The sequence below is a fragment of the Mandrillus leucophaeus genome, unplaced genomic scaffold (assembly GCF_000951045.1).
Source record: "Mandrillus leucophaeus isolate KB7577 unplaced genomic scaffold, Mleu.le_1.0 Scaffold3, whole genome shotgun sequence".
NCBI classification, from domain to species: Eukaryota; Metazoa; Chordata; class Mammalia; order Primates; family Cercopithecidae; genus Mandrillus; species Mandrillus leucophaeus.
This window is the reverse complement of record NW_012103142.1, coordinates 3,591,192-3,606,576: the sequence shown is the minus strand read 5'-3', so window position 1 is coordinate 3,606,576 and position 15,385 is coordinate 3,591,192. Positions and strand designations below refer to the sequence as shown.

The 15,385-nt window shown below is 41.9% G+C and overlaps 1 protein-coding gene across 1 annotated transcript in view; it reads right to left on the bottom strand.

Moving 5' to 3' along the window:
- The window catches only part of KCTD20 (potassium channel tetramerization domain containing 20), a 34,345-nt gene extending 23,071 nt beyond the window's left edge, over positions 1-11,274 (bottom strand). Inside the window, exon 1 of the mRNA XM_011986589.1 lies at positions 11,157-11,274. The gene's annotated coding sequence lies outside the window, so the exon portion shown is untranslated. The remainder of the gene's footprint in view (positions 1-11,156) is intronic.
- Between the last annotated feature and the right edge of the window lie 4,111 nt (positions 11,275-15,385).

Below are 15,385 nucleotides of genomic sequence, written 5' to 3'. Positions count from 1 at the left end.
CACTCTGTGTAGGATGTGGAAGGTGAAGATGAAGTAGGATGCCACAGAATTTGGTAAATAAGCTAATTTGCCCATGGTAAATAACCCATACCCCATAATCAAACTTAAGAAGTAATTATATCTTTGCCAAACCTTCATTCCAAACTGAAAAATCCTAGGCCTTCCAGTCTGTTCTTATGTGAAAACCACTTGGTCTAGTTTCATTGTGCTTTTCTTTATGCATGCTAATATTAGAGAACTCTGCTAATGTTTTCTATTAAGCAGGTTTTCTGTTTTGCTGCACATAATGCTGTCTGGTGACACCCAGAATTTCTGGGAATAGGTTAAAATGGGATGAAGGTTGGGGGAAGGGAAACGGAGGGGGATGGGGGAAATCTAAAATGTCTACAAGACCTCCTTCTAGTACTATTATTAACTCACAGTAAGAGGCTACCATATTCCAAAAGTACTGAGTCTCTACAAAAGATAAGAAATTAGCTGGGTGTGTGATGATGTACACTTGTCTCAGCTGCTCAGGAGGCTGTGGCAGGAGGATCACTTGAGCCTGGGAGGTCAAGGCTGTAGTAACCCATTATCATGCTATTGTACTCCAACCCCGGGTGACAGAGCAAGACCTAGTCTCTCTCATTCATTCGTCAATCGAGTTTATACTGATATTTTCAGTTCAAATTTAATACTGGTTTTTCCTAACTCATTTTATATTAGTGTATCTTTTCCCTCACATTGAAATTCTTGATTCACAGACTAGTTTCAGAATTATAATGTCAAATTACTAGTAACAATAAACCTAGTAAGTTTAGGTGTTTTGATCGGGGGGGCAGTTCTTTTTGTCCTTAAAGCATATCCCACTAAGGATATAGTCAGCATGCTATATTCAAAAGTTACTGTATATTTTTTCTCTGTATGTTCTGTAAGGTAGGTTTCATTTGTTTCCCTTTATATTCAATTATTGCATTTTTCCATTATTTTTAAAATGTATTTCCTGAATATGTAAAACATTTACACGGTTCAGAAGTTGAAGACCCATAAAAAAGGAATGTTCAGAGAAGTCTCTGTCCTTCCCCCTTTCCCTCTCAATCTGTTCCTATTTATTCCTTGCAGATAACCAGTTGTCTTAGTCCATTTGTGCTGCTATAAGCAAAGTGCCTGAGACTGGGTAATTTATAAAGAACAGAAATATATTTTCTCACAGTTCTGGAGGCTAAGAAATCCAAGCAAGATTAAGATGCTAGCAAATCGGGTGTCTGGTGAGGTCCTGTTCCTCAAAGATGATTGTGTCTAGACATCCTCACATGATGGAAGGAAAAGGGCTAGCTAGGTTCCTTCAATCCCCTTTTATAAGGCCTGATCACCTCCTAAGGGTCTTCCCTCTCAATAGTATCACCTTGGGGGTTTAAGTTCCAACATAACAATTTTGGAGGGACATATACATTCAAAATACAGCACTGGTTTTGTTAGTTTATCTTGCATGTTTTGTATGTTTCTCTTTGCAGACATAAGCAAATACATGTGTGTATATACATGTATTCTTAACTCCTTTTTTCTCTTATACAAAAGATAGAATACCATATTCTACCAAATAAAATACCCTATTTTGTACCTTGTTATATTACTTAACAGTATATCCTAGAGATCACTCCATGGGAGTTCATACAGATCTTCCTCATTCTTTATTATGTCTGCCTAATACTCCACTGTGTAGCTATTAATATGCAGAGATTAGATACAGAAAAGGGAAAAAGGGCATTCCAGGCAAGATGAATGACAAATAACTGGCAGGTAAATAAGAATAAACAAGGCTTTATTAGTATATGAAAGAGAAAGTAAACCAATCAGGCTAGAGTGAAGGATTAATGCAAAAGGGTGGGAAAAATCAAGGTTACTACCATATCATACAATTCCAGGGAAGACCATGCACATCGTCATCTAAGGAGCTGTATAAAGCACAGCTTAGATAGTTGTACACACTACCTTGGGTAAAGCTAAAGACGAAAAGTTGGGGCCAGTTTACAGAGGCACTTAGATTATAAGGTAAAATAGGATTTTGTCTTGTAGCCAAAGCTTCTGCAGGAAGGTGTCATGTTCAAAATGTTGCTTTAAGATAAGTAAGACCACAAACAGACTGGAGGGGGCTATAAGAGGAGGTTACTTAAATTGTCTAGGAGTGAGGTAGTAAGGATCTTATTGGGCTGACGGCAAAGAAAAGGGTATTACCTAAGACGTGGTCTTGCTCACCTTCAAAGAGCTTACAATCTAGTTGTTGAGATAATGTATTATTTAAGAGTTACATAACACAGAAGTGATATTTTAGAATCAGAAGAGACCTCAGTGATCATATTGTCCAGTGGTTCTCAAATCCAGCTGATAATCAGAATCACTGAGAGGAACTTGTTAAAACATCTTCTTGGGCCCCATTCCCCAGAGATTCTTATTCAATATGTCTTTAGTTGGGTCTGGAGAATCTGAATTTGTGACACACTCCTCAAGTGATCTCCCACTGACTGGCGATGTCTGTGAACTGCTGTTCCAGTATCATCTTTTCATTTCATGGATGAAAAGTTGAATCACAACAATATTCTTTTCCAAGAATGTTCAAGGAGATTACAATCTAGGGGTTGGGAAGCCTTTTTAATCAAGACCCAAAACCCAAAAGCTAAATGAGAAAGACAAATCTGACCACGAAACACTTAAAAACTTTTGTATGGCAAAGGATCCTGTAAACAAAGATAAGAGACTTGAAAAACTGTATCTGTAACAGACTACAAAGAGTTGTTATCATAATACCCCACAAGGGTTATGAAAATACATGAAACTAACACAACAGAAAAATGGCGAAGGATGGAAAAGGGGCAAATACCCAAAAGAGAGTTGGTGAAGCTATATTAATAGCCTACAAAATAGAATTTAAGGCAAAAAACTACACAAGCTTGGCAAGGCAGAAAATTCAAAGGATATCTGTGGACAGGACTATTTCTGTTCCTCATTTCTACCTTGGAAAAAAATCGTAACAAGAGAAGTAGGAGAGAAGAAGGCATTACAATTCCACAGGAAAGCTGGTACTCCTCTGACTCCACTTCCCTTTTCCTTCCTTCTTCTCTACAAATCACAGGCCAGGCTAACAAGCTGACAGATAAAAGTACAATGACAGAGTGACAAGATTAGAATTGCTTGGATAAATTTTCCTGTCTCCTCTATTTGACACTCCTAACTTACTACCCTCAGAACTTTTTTGTCAATATAACTTACGTTGAAAGACAGCTTTTGTGCACATAAAAGACTATATGAGTTACTTGGATTTACATTAAGACCTTAAGTTCAGTATATTAACAGTCTAAAGACCCTTAAATATTTTTTATAACTGTATCAGCCTAATTACCTAATTTAAAAATATTAATGTACTACATATAAAAAGATTTAAAGAACCATATAATAAAAACTCTTGTACCCACCTCCAGTTTAAATATAAAACATGAATCCCCTAAATTTGGCATTCCCATCAAACATCTTCAGTACATTTAGCTTAATATATGCTCTTTTCCTATGTTAGCACTTCAAATGCCTACCAAGCAAATCTGTAAGTACTCAAAAAGCTCTGGTAGATGTTTAAAAAATTAAACTTATAAATATAGTGCACATAAAAAGGTCCTAAATATTACAACACTTTTCAAACTTAGCAAAGTTTTCTGGCATTCTTAAACTAATAATCAAATCTAAACCCAATTACTCAAGACCATATCTTAAATGAGAATCACAAATTAATCTGCTGGATTCTTTCATATGTCAAATTACTGCAAACATTACATCCTAAGTCCAGATGGACTTAAACTTTATTGATTTAACACATATCATGCACTATATATTATTTAAGTACTTTATAAATATTATTTAATACTCAAAAAACTTTATGAGGTAGATGCCATTGTTACCCTCATTTTACACATAAGAAAACTGAGGGAAGAAGGAGGTTAAGGAAAGCTCCGACAGTCACAAAGCTAACAAGCAGTGGAGCCAGACTTCTGGCTTCATAGTCTATGCTGTTTACCACCATGCAGTGCCACTGCTTCTTACAGGTATAATTCACTTCAACATTTCTATGTAAGTTTTACAGGACTGGAAATATGATTCCAAGCTGAAGAGCTGGGGCTAGGACATATAATCTTTCTGTGCTGATAATGGGCACATCTAGCACCTTTCCTCTTTAAATAATTGCTACAACAGAGCCTCTAAATCAAATACCGCCAGATGGGGGTTGATTTTACAATCTGAGTTCAAATTAAGATCTAATTGTGAGGCCGGGTTCGGTGGCTCATGCCTGTAATCCCAACACTTTGGGAGGCTGAGGTAGGTGGATCACTTGAGGTCAGCAGTTTGAAACCAGCCTGACCAGCATGGCAGTTCGAGACCAGCCTGGCCAACATGGTGAAACCCTATCTCTATTAAAAGTACAAAAAAATTAGCTGGGTGTGGTGGTGGGACCTGTAGTTCTAGCTACGCAGGAGGCCGAGGCAGAATTGCTGGAACCTGTGAGGTGGAGGTTGCACTGAGCTGAGATCACGCCACTGTACTCCAGCCTGGGCTACAGGCTCCGTCTCAGGAAAAAGAAAAAAAAAGATATCTAATTCTGCTGTAACTTCTTTCAACTTTATTACCTAAATACTGGTTAGATGGAATTCTACAATTTCCATGTGGGGTGCTTCCTCTTTTGATTGAACTTAACTAGTTAAGGTCATTCTAATGAAACCTTAAGGAGAACAATCCGAGGCACATAATAGGTCAAAGAAAGCTCACAAGTCCTACGAAAAAGCTGGTCAACATACAATAGAATTTCCAGGGTAACGTCTTCAATGTCCAGGATACTCCTCTACTTGGCTATTACCTAAAAGTCTCTAAAGGAACAACTACATAGGCTGTAAAGAATAATTCAAAGACAAACTTCTAGGAAATCCAGGGGATATACTATTAGTAATAACATTTTTTAAAGCAGTGCAATTAAAAAATTGAAAGTATATTAGCCAATACAGTAGATTATTTTATAGAAAAGAGCTAAGCATTTATATGGCAAGAAAAGAGCTGAAGGCTTTAGAGGACAGATCCATAAATCAGTACTGTAGTAACAGAGCTAACATGTAGAAAATTCATGTTTATAGACAATCCACAAATCACTGTCAGAAGACAGTGTAAAGGTCATCTAGTTCAAGGACCAGCACCAATTGCTGTCAAAAGCTTTCATGCAGTCTTGTCAAAAATTAGTCCAATGTAGATAAAGTAACCCACACACCATTTTCTGAGTCCTAAGACACTTGACACTAAGACATCATCAATCTAATAACTTTTTAGGAAAAAGAAGCACTATTATATTTTTAGTAGAGATGGGGTTTCACTACATTGGCCAGGCAGGTCTTGAACTCCTGACCTTGATCAAGTGATCTACCCACCTCGGCCTCCCAAAGTGCTGGGATTACAGGTGTGGGCCATGGTGCCCAGCCATCTTCACTTCTTTTTTAATATTAAAAATGTATTTTTTTCCTTCATTAGTATAGTGGTCAGTATAAAAAAAGAAAAAACAGACTTGGACTCCCAGGCTCAAGCAATCCTCCCACTTCAGCCTCCCAAGTAGCTGGAACCACAGGTACGTGCCACCACGCCTGGCTGATTTTTTTCCCCCTTTTTAAATTCTGTAGAGGCAGGGTGTCACTATGTTGCCCAGGCCAGTCTCAAGCTCCTGGGATCAAGCCATCCTGCCACCTTGGTCTCCCCAAGTGTTGGGATTACAGGCATGACCACCTCACTTGGCCAAAAATGCCTTCTTTAAAAATGTAATAGTCCAGACACCATGGCTGACGCCTGTAATCCCAGGTCTTTGGGAGGCCAAGGCAGGAGGATCGCTTGAGCCCAGGAGTTCGAGACCAGCCTGGGCAACATAGCAAGACCTTTCTTTCTTTTTGTTTTTGAGATGGAGTTTTGCTCTTGTTGCCCAGGCTGGGGTGCAGTGGCACCATCTCGGCTCACTGCAACCTCTGCCTCCCAGGTTCAAGCAATTCTCCTGCCTTAGCCTCCTGAATAGCTAGGATTACAGACATGCACCCCCACGCCCAGCTAATTTTTTTTTTATTTTTAGTAGAGACAGGGTTTCTCCATGTTAGTCAGGCTGGTCTCGAACTCTCGACCTCAGGTGATCCGCCCACCTCAGCCTCCCAAAGTGCTGGGATTATAGGCATGAGCCACCGCACCCAGCCTAGACCTTTCTCTACAAAAATAAAAATTAAAAAAATTAGCTGGGCATGGTGGCTCATGCCTGTAGTCCCAGCTACTCGGGAGGTTGAGATGGGAGGACGGCTTGAGCCTAGAAGGCTGAGACTGTAGTCAGTCATGATCATGCCACACTGCATTCCAGCCTGGGCAACAGAGCAAGACCCTGTCTCGAAATACAAGGCTAGATTTTTTAATGCCCTTACATGACAAAATAAAATGCCAGCAACCTTATGATGGTCTCCCAATCACCCACCCGCCACAATTTTACCAATCGTGAACCTCAAAATCTGGGATCCCAAACCTTCCACCCAAGACTACAAAACACCTCTACTAGTTCATCCCAGTCTACCTAAAAATATCCAAAAATAGTCTATTACACCCACCGTGACTTCCATGCACTAGTTTAATCCCATCCCCTGGAAAAACATATCCTTCCATCACTTCCAACCCTTTAAATATTAAAGACAAGTACCATAAATTCCCTTCTTTGATCAGCATATTAAATCTACAATTCTTGCCACGGTTTTGCATTTAACACTATTTCCAGACTTCTTGACATTTTTGCAGTGGCAGATCATGGCTCACTGTAGCCTCCAACTCCTGGGCTCAAGCAATCTTCCTGCCTCAGCCTCCCAAGTAGCTGGGATTACAGGTATGCACAACCATGCCCAGCTAATTTTTTAAATTCTATTTTAAGTAGAGATGGGAGTCTCACTATGTTGCCTAAACTGGTCTCTAACTTGTGGGCTCAAGCAATCATCCCACCTGGGCCTCCCAAAGCATTGGAATTATAGGCGCGAGGCCCCTTACCCGGCCTCAATATTTGATTAGGATACAGATTTAAAAATAGCAAGGCCTTCTTTAATGCTCAGCATTAGTAAAATTACAAGAAACCATCCCAATTCTCAATTCCACAATATGACTGAGGAAGGTAATGTGGGAATCTCTGAAAAGCATCAGATGAGTGATTTAAAGGACTACATAGTATCTTCATTAATTCAAGAATACAGCCCCCAATGGCTCACACATGCAATCCCTGTACTTTAGGAGGCCAAGGTGGGAGGACTGCCTGAGCCCAGGAATTTGAGACCAGCCTTGGCAACACAGTGAGACCCCCATCTCTCCAAAACATAAAAAATTAGGCCGGGCATGGAGGCTCACACCTGTAATCCGAGAACTTTGGGCAGGTGGATCGCTTGGGACCAGGAGTTCCAGACCAGGCTGGGCCACATGGCAAAACCCCGTCTCAACAAAAAGAAAGAAAAAAAATTAGCCAGGCACAGTGGCATATGACTGCAGTCCCAGCTACTCAAGACACCAACATGGGAGGATTACATGAGACTAGCCTGGACAACACACCAAGATTCCCATCTCTTTACCATCTCTTTTTTCCAGATACGGTTGTGCACACCTGTAGTCCCAGCTACTCAGGAGTGGGCTACAGGCTCCACAGGCTCTTTACCATCTTTTTTCCAGGCATGGTTGTGCACACTTATAGTCCCAGCTACTCAGGAGGCTGAGGCAGGAAGGTTATTTGAGCTCAGGAGGTCAAAACTGCAGTGAGCTGTGATAGCACCACTATATGCCACTGTGGGTGACAGAGCAAGACCCCGTCTCTTAAAAAAAAAAAAAAAAAAATGGCTGGGCGTGGTGGCTCAAGCCTGTAATCCCAACACTCTGGGAGGCCAAGGTGGGTGGATCACCTAAGGTCAGGAGTTCGAGACCAGCCTGGTGAACATGACGAAACCCTGTCTCTACTAAAAATACAAAAATTAGCTGGGTGTGGTGGCACATGCCTGTAATCCCAGCTACTTGGGAGTCCGAGGCAGGAGAATCACTTGAACCCAGGCGGCAGAGGTTGCAGTGAGCCAAGATTATGCCACTGCACTCCAGCCTGAGGGATAGAGCGAGACTCCGTCTCAAAAAAAAAAGTTAATTTTTTAGCGATGGGTTCTTGCTTTGTTGCCCAGGCTAGTCTCAAGCAATCCTCCTGCCTTGGCCTCCCAAAGTGCTGGGATTATAGGCATGAGCTACTGCATCTGGCCTCAGAATATTTTCTAGAACACCGGGATTTCTGCTGCTACCAATGGGCAAGTTTCTATCAGAATAAACCTCCTACTGGAGAGTGCTCAGAAAAGCTGAGTGAAACAGGAAAAAAAAAATCTGTCTGAAGGCATCAGACAACTAGTAAAGTGGCCCAGACTCCAGAAGTCAACTCCTACAGAGAGGATGTGATGGTCAATTTTATGTATCAACTTGGCTAGGCTACAGTCCCTTTATTCAAACAAGTGTTATTCATACAAGTGTTGCTGTCAAGGTATTTGGTAGATACAATTAAAGTCTATAGTTACTTACTTTAAGTAAGGAAGATTATCCTAGATAATCTGGGTGGGCCTGATCCAATCAGTTGCTTAAGGGCAGAACAGAAACTTCTCTGAGGAAAAAGAAATTCTGCCTGCAGACTGTAGCTTCTGCTCCTATCCGAGAGTTCCAGCCTGCCCCTCCTGGCTGCAACCTGCCTTACAGGTTTCAGACTTGCCTAGCTAGTCCCCAACACTGTATGAACCAATTCCTTGCAATAAATATCCTAATACATATGTATGTTGTGAACACACACATACACACACACTACTGGTTCTATTGATTTGGTGGAACGCTAATAGAGAAAGCAAATAAATTAAGGTAAGCCCAACACTCTGTACCACTTTTCTCCTCCAGATATTTGCCAATTTGGAAGCAGCTGCCAAAAGGCTGTAAAGCTAAGTAGAAAGCAGCTGCTAAAAAGTTGAGAAGTTTTTTGTTTGTTTTGTTTGTTTGTTTTTTTAGATGGAGTCCTGCTCTGTCACCCAGGCTGGAGTGCATGATCTTGGCTCACTCAACCATGCCCAGCCCAAAAGTTGAGAAGTTAAACACAGCTTTTGTCAGCATCAAGGTGCTGGAGAGACAAAAACTGGAATGGGTCTGCAGAGGAGGAAAGATCCTGTGAAACACCCCAAGTTTTCCACTGGGAGCCTAAAAGTAACACTGTAGAATGGGGTGGCAAACTTTTCTGGTAAAAAGCCATAAAGTAGGCCGGGCACAGGGGCTCACGCCAGTAATCCCAGCACTTTGGGAGGCCAAGGCAGACGGATCACCCAAGGTCGGGAGTTGGAGACCAGCCTGACCAACGTGGAGAAACTCCGTCTCTACTAAAAATACAAAATTAGCCAGGCGTGGTGGTACATGCCTGCAATCCCAGCTACTCGGGAGGCTGAAGCAGGAGAATCACTTGAACCTGGGAGGCAGAGGCTGCAGTGAGCCAAGATGGCACCGCTGCACTCCAGCCTGGGCAACAGGAGTGAAACTCTATCTAAAAAAAAAACAAAACACCATAAAGTAGCCTGGACGAGGTGGCTGATGCCTATAATCCTAGCACTTTGGGACACCAAGGCAGGCGGATCACCTGAGGTCATGAGTTCAAGACCAGCCTGGCCAACAACATGGTGAAACCCTGTCTCTACAGAAGTACAAAAATTAGCCTGGCATGACTACAGGCAGGTGGGTGCCTGTAGTCCCAGGTACTTGGGAGATTGAGGCGGGAGAATTGCTTGAACCCAGAGATGGAGGTTGCAGCGGGCCGAGATCGTGTCACTGCACTCCAGCCTCGGGGACAGAGCAAGACTCCGACTCAAATAAGAAAAAAAAAAAAAAAAAAAAAAAGCTGGGCACAGTGGCTCACGCCTGTAATCCTAGCACTTTGGGAGGCCCAGCTGGGTGTATCACCTGAAATCAGGAGTTCGAGACCAGCCTGACCAATATGGTGAAACCCCATATCTACTAAAATCACAAAAATTAGCCGGGTGTGATGGCGTGTGCCCGTAGTCCCAGCTACTCAGGAGACTGAGGCAGGAGAATTGCTTGAACCCGGGAGGTAGAGGTTGCAGTGAGTCGAGATTACGCCACTGCATTCCAGCCTGGGCAACAGAGCGAGACTCCATCTCAAAAAAAAGAAGAAAGAAAATAAAGATGCACATTATAAGGATCACAGATGAAAAAAGACTATCATTACAGATGCCATGAGATTAAAAGGATGAGCAGTTATTCTGTACAACTTGTGCCAGTAAATTAGAATTTGCAGATGAAATGAATATTCCATAATTTATTGAAACTGACTTAGAAAAATTAGAAAATCTGTGAAGTCCTATATCTAGTAAAGAAATTTAATTGATAATTAAAACTTTTCCAGAATCAAATGGCTTGACTAGCAAATTTTCCCACACTTTTAAGGAAGAAATTATATCAAACTTTCTCATGCACGTAATCACAAAAATCCTAAACAAATTATGAGAAAATCAAATCCAGCCACATAAAAAAGGGTTATACATTATGGCAAAGATTGGCTTAACATTCAAAATTCAATTCATATGATTCACCAATGAAAAAAATAGGCCAGGCACGTTGACTCACACCTGTAATCTCAGCACTTTGGGAGGCCAAGGTGAGCAGATGACTTGAGGTCAGGAGTTTGAGACCAGCCTGGCCAACATGGCAAAACCCCGTCTCTACTAAAAATACAAAAATTAGCTGGGCATGGTGGCACGTACCTGTAATTCCAACTATTCAGGAGGCTGAGGCATGAAAAGCACTTGAACCCAGGAGGAGGAGGTCGCAGTGAGCTGAGATTGCGCTACTGCACTGCCTGGGTGACAGAGTGAGACTCTGTCTCTAAATAAATAAATAGAAATCTGTTTGAAAATAACTAAAATAGGGCCAGGCGCAGCAGCTTATGCCTGTAATCCTAACATTCTGGGAGGCCAAGGCAGGAGGATCGCTTGAGCCCAGGCATTCAAGACAAGCCTGGACAACACAGTGAGACTTCGTTTCTACAAAAAATAAAAAAATTAGCTGGGTGTGGTGGCACATACCTGTAGTCCCAACTACTTGTGCAAGGCTGAGGTGGGAGGGCTGCTTAAGCCCAGAGGTCAAATTTGCAGTGAGCTGAAATCTTGCCACTACACTTCAGCCTAAGTGACAGAGTAAGACCTTATTTCAAAAAGAGAAAATAACTGAAATAGCATGAAATAGTATGGATGTATTAGATTTTTAAAAGGCAGATTGAAACAATAAATGTATCCACATAAAAAAAAGATGGAAAAGATTATTCTCCCTTAACTGTAGAATCACGTGACTTTTCTTTTAAAAAGTTATTGTCTTACTGAATATTCTAAAGTCTCTAAAATGAATGTGTTATTATCTTTAAAATAAGGAAAAATGAAAAGTATCTCAAAAAACAGATACCTCCTCAAGAAAATGTTGGAATCATTGGAACAGTTTCTTAAAAACTGCTTGTAGCTTGGTTCAGTGGCACACTTGTAGTCCCAGCCACTTAGCAGGCTGAGGTGGGAGGATCACTTGAGCCCAGAAGTTCTGGGCTGTAGTGTACTGTATCAATCAGGTGTCTGCACCAAATGTAGCATCAATGGTAACCTCCCAGGAGCAGGGGTCCACCAGGATGCTTAAGGAGGGAAGAACTGACCCAGGCTGGAAACAGAGCAAGTCAAAACTCCTGTGCTGATCAGTAGTGGGATCAAGACTGTGAATAGCTACTATACTTCACACTGGGCAACATAGCAAGACTTCTATCTCTTAAAAAGTAAAATAAAATAAAGTAAATTTTTAAACTGCCTGAAGCAGTTTAAGAGAAAATTTTTAAAGTTTAATCAGAAAACAATATATTATCACATAAAATAGTCTGACATTCTTCCATCTAGAGTAAAGAAGAAATGTGCTTAACAGATGAATTAGGAATTTAGGTTAATGTATGGAATAGATTTTCAAGCACATTATTCAGTAGGCTAACAGGATAATCTTAAATATAACACAATGATTTATGCAGAGGCATAATATGCTTCTTAGGATATACAAAAGTAAGCATGGTTCTGAAGAACAGGTAAAGCCAGTCACAAGAAAATGAATGCTGCCTGGGCCTCATGGCATAGGACATAGTGATAACAGCAAGGGAGCATTCAGAGTACCCAACACATAACCTTTTTTTTTTTTTTTTGAGACGGAGTCTCACTCTGTTGCCCAGGCTGGAGTGCAGTGGCACAATCTTAGCTCACTGCAACCTCTGCCTCCCAGGTTCAAGTGATTGTCCTGCCTCAGCCTCCCGAGTAGTTGGGATTACAGGCACGTGCCACCGTGCCCAGCTAATTTTTGTATTTTTAGTAGAGACAGGGTTTCGTCATGTTCACCAGGCTGGTCTAGAACTCCCGACCTCAGGTGATCCACCTGCCTCCGCCTCCCAAAGTGTTGGGATTACAGGCATAAGCCACTGCACCAGCCCCAACGCATAACTTCTTAAACAGACTGTCAGGGCTGAACTGTGTCTCCCTCAAAATTCATATGTGAAGCCCTAACCCCTAGTCCTCAGAATGTGTCTATATTTGGAGACAGGGCCTTTAAAGAGGTAATTAAGGTTAAATGAAGTCATTAAGGTGGGCCCTAATCCAATACGTCTTGGTGTCCTCAAAATGGGGAGATTAGAACACATAAACAGAGGGATGACAATGTGAAGATGAGGTGAAGCCAGCTGGACTTCCTGGGTCAAGTGGGGACTTGGAGAACTTTTCTGCCCAGCTAAAGGATTGTAAACGCAATTGGAGAACTTTTCTGCCTAGCTAAAGGATTGTAAACCCACCAATCAGTGGTCTGTGTCTAGCTAAAGGATTCTAAATGCACCAATCAGCACTCTGTAAAAACGCACCAATCAGCAGGACATGGGTGGGGCCAAATAAGGGACTAAAAGCTGGCCGCCCAAGCCAGCAGCAGCAACCCACTCAGGTCCCCTTCCACGCTGTGGAAGCTTTGTTGTTTTGCTCCTCACAATAAATCTTGCTGCTGCTCACTCTTTAGGTCTGCACTACCTTTAAGAGCTTTAACACTGACTGTTAAGGTCTGCGGCTTCACTCCTGAAGCCAGCGAGACCATGAACGCACCGGGAGGAACAAACAACTCCGGACACACCACCTTTAAGAGCTGTGACACTCACTGCGGAGGTCTGCGGCTTCACTCCTGAAGTCAGCAAGACCACGAACCCACTGGAAGGAAGAAACTCCGGACACGTCTGAACATCTGAAGGAAAAAACTCCGGACACACCATCTTTAAGAACTGTAACACTGGCCGGGCGCGGTGGCTCAAGCCTGTAATCCCAGCACTGTGGGAGGCCGAGACGGGTGGATCACGAGGTCAGGAGATCGAGACCATCCTGGCTAACATGGTGAAACCCCGTCTCTACTAAAAAATACAAAAAACTAGCCGGGCGATGTGGCGGACGCCTGTAGTCCCAGCTACTCGGGAGGCTGAGGCAGGAGAATGGCGTGAACCCGGGAGGCGGAGCTTGCAGTGAGCTGAGATCCGGCCACTGCACTCCAGCCTGGGCGACAGAGTGAGACTCCGTCTCAAAAAAAAAAAAAAAGAACTGTAACACTATCGCGAGGGTCCGTGGCTTCATTCTTGAAGTCAGTGAGACCAAGAACCCACCGGAAGGAATAAATTCCAGACACAAAGACACAGGGAAAAGAAAATGGTCATCTACAAGTCAAAGACAGAGGCCTCAGAAGAAAATAAACCCTCCTGACACCATCTTGGCCTTCTAGCTTCCAAAATTGTGAGAAAATAAATTTCTGTTGTTCAGACCACCCAGACAGTGGTCCTTTGCTTTGGCAGCCTTAGCAAACCAATACACAGATATAACTGCAAAAATTAAATTTCACCTTCCCCCTGTAAAAAAGAGATTTGAGAACACATGGAGGATGTCTTAGATAATTTTAAGATATGTACTGTGATCTTCACATAGAGGTGTAAGTTACTACCTGTTTTATTCTAAGGAAATTGAACTTCCAATAATCTATGCAACAATAATTCATTGTAACTTTCCTCCATAATTTTTAAGATGGTATTTTACATTTGTATAGCATATAAAATTCAAATTTCATCCCTATTTGTCACTTTATTTGATCCTCACAACCTTCTGTATAAAACAGAAATTTTGAACCTAGAAACACAGAGCTAGCAGTGACAGCGACAACTAGAAGCAAATCATCTGACCTGGATCATGGATCTTTCCACTACATTTCAATGCTTTCCAAAATTTTAGTAATGTTCCTATTTTAGTAAGGGCAGAGATAAAGCTTACTTTATATCTATACTTATCATTAAACCTCAGTTATTTCAAATATATATACAAATATATATTTGGAGACAGGATGGTGCTCTGTCGCCCAGGCTGGTGTGCAGTGGCACCATCTCAGCTCACTGTAACCACCACCTTCCGGGTTCAATTGATCCACCCACCTCAGCCTCCAGAGTAGCTAGGATTAAAGGCGCACAGCACCACACCTGGCTCGTTTTTATATTTTTTGTAGAGATAGAGTTGTGCCATGTTGCTTAGACTGATCTCAAACTCCTGGGCTCGAGTGATGTGTCCACCTCAGCCTCCCAAAGTGCTGGGATTATAGGTGTGAGCTACAGCACCCACCGTGAAATAAATTATAAATATGTTTTCCTTTCTAAGCACAACCGTATATCAAAAATTATAATTTTTTCCTTTTTGTTTTTGAGACGGAGTCTCGCTCTATCGCCCAGGCTGGAGTGCAGTGGTGCGATCTTGGCTCACTGAAATCTCTGCCTCCCAGATTCAAGCAATTCTCATGACCCAGCCTCCCCAGTAACTAACTGGGATTACAGGCGCATGCCACCATGCCCAACTAATTTTTTGTATTTTTAGTAGAGACGGGGGTTTTGCCATGTTGGCCAGGATGGTTTCAAACTCCTAGCCTCAAATGATCTGCCCACCTCAGCCTCTCAAAGTGCTGGGATTACAGGCTCGAGCCACCCTGCCCAGCCTAAAAAATATTTTCTAAAACATTAATGGCCAGCATTTCCTGAAAACTTACAGTTTGTGAGGCACAGTTCTATTAACTTTACATGAATTAACTCAATCCTAAAAATCCTGGGATAGGTAGGTACTATTACTGTCTATTTCAGAGACAGAAACTGATAAAGTACTTTATCCAAGCTAGTAAATGGAGGAGTCAGGATTTGAACCCAGGCAACATTAACTCCACAACCCACATTCTTTTTTTTTTTTTT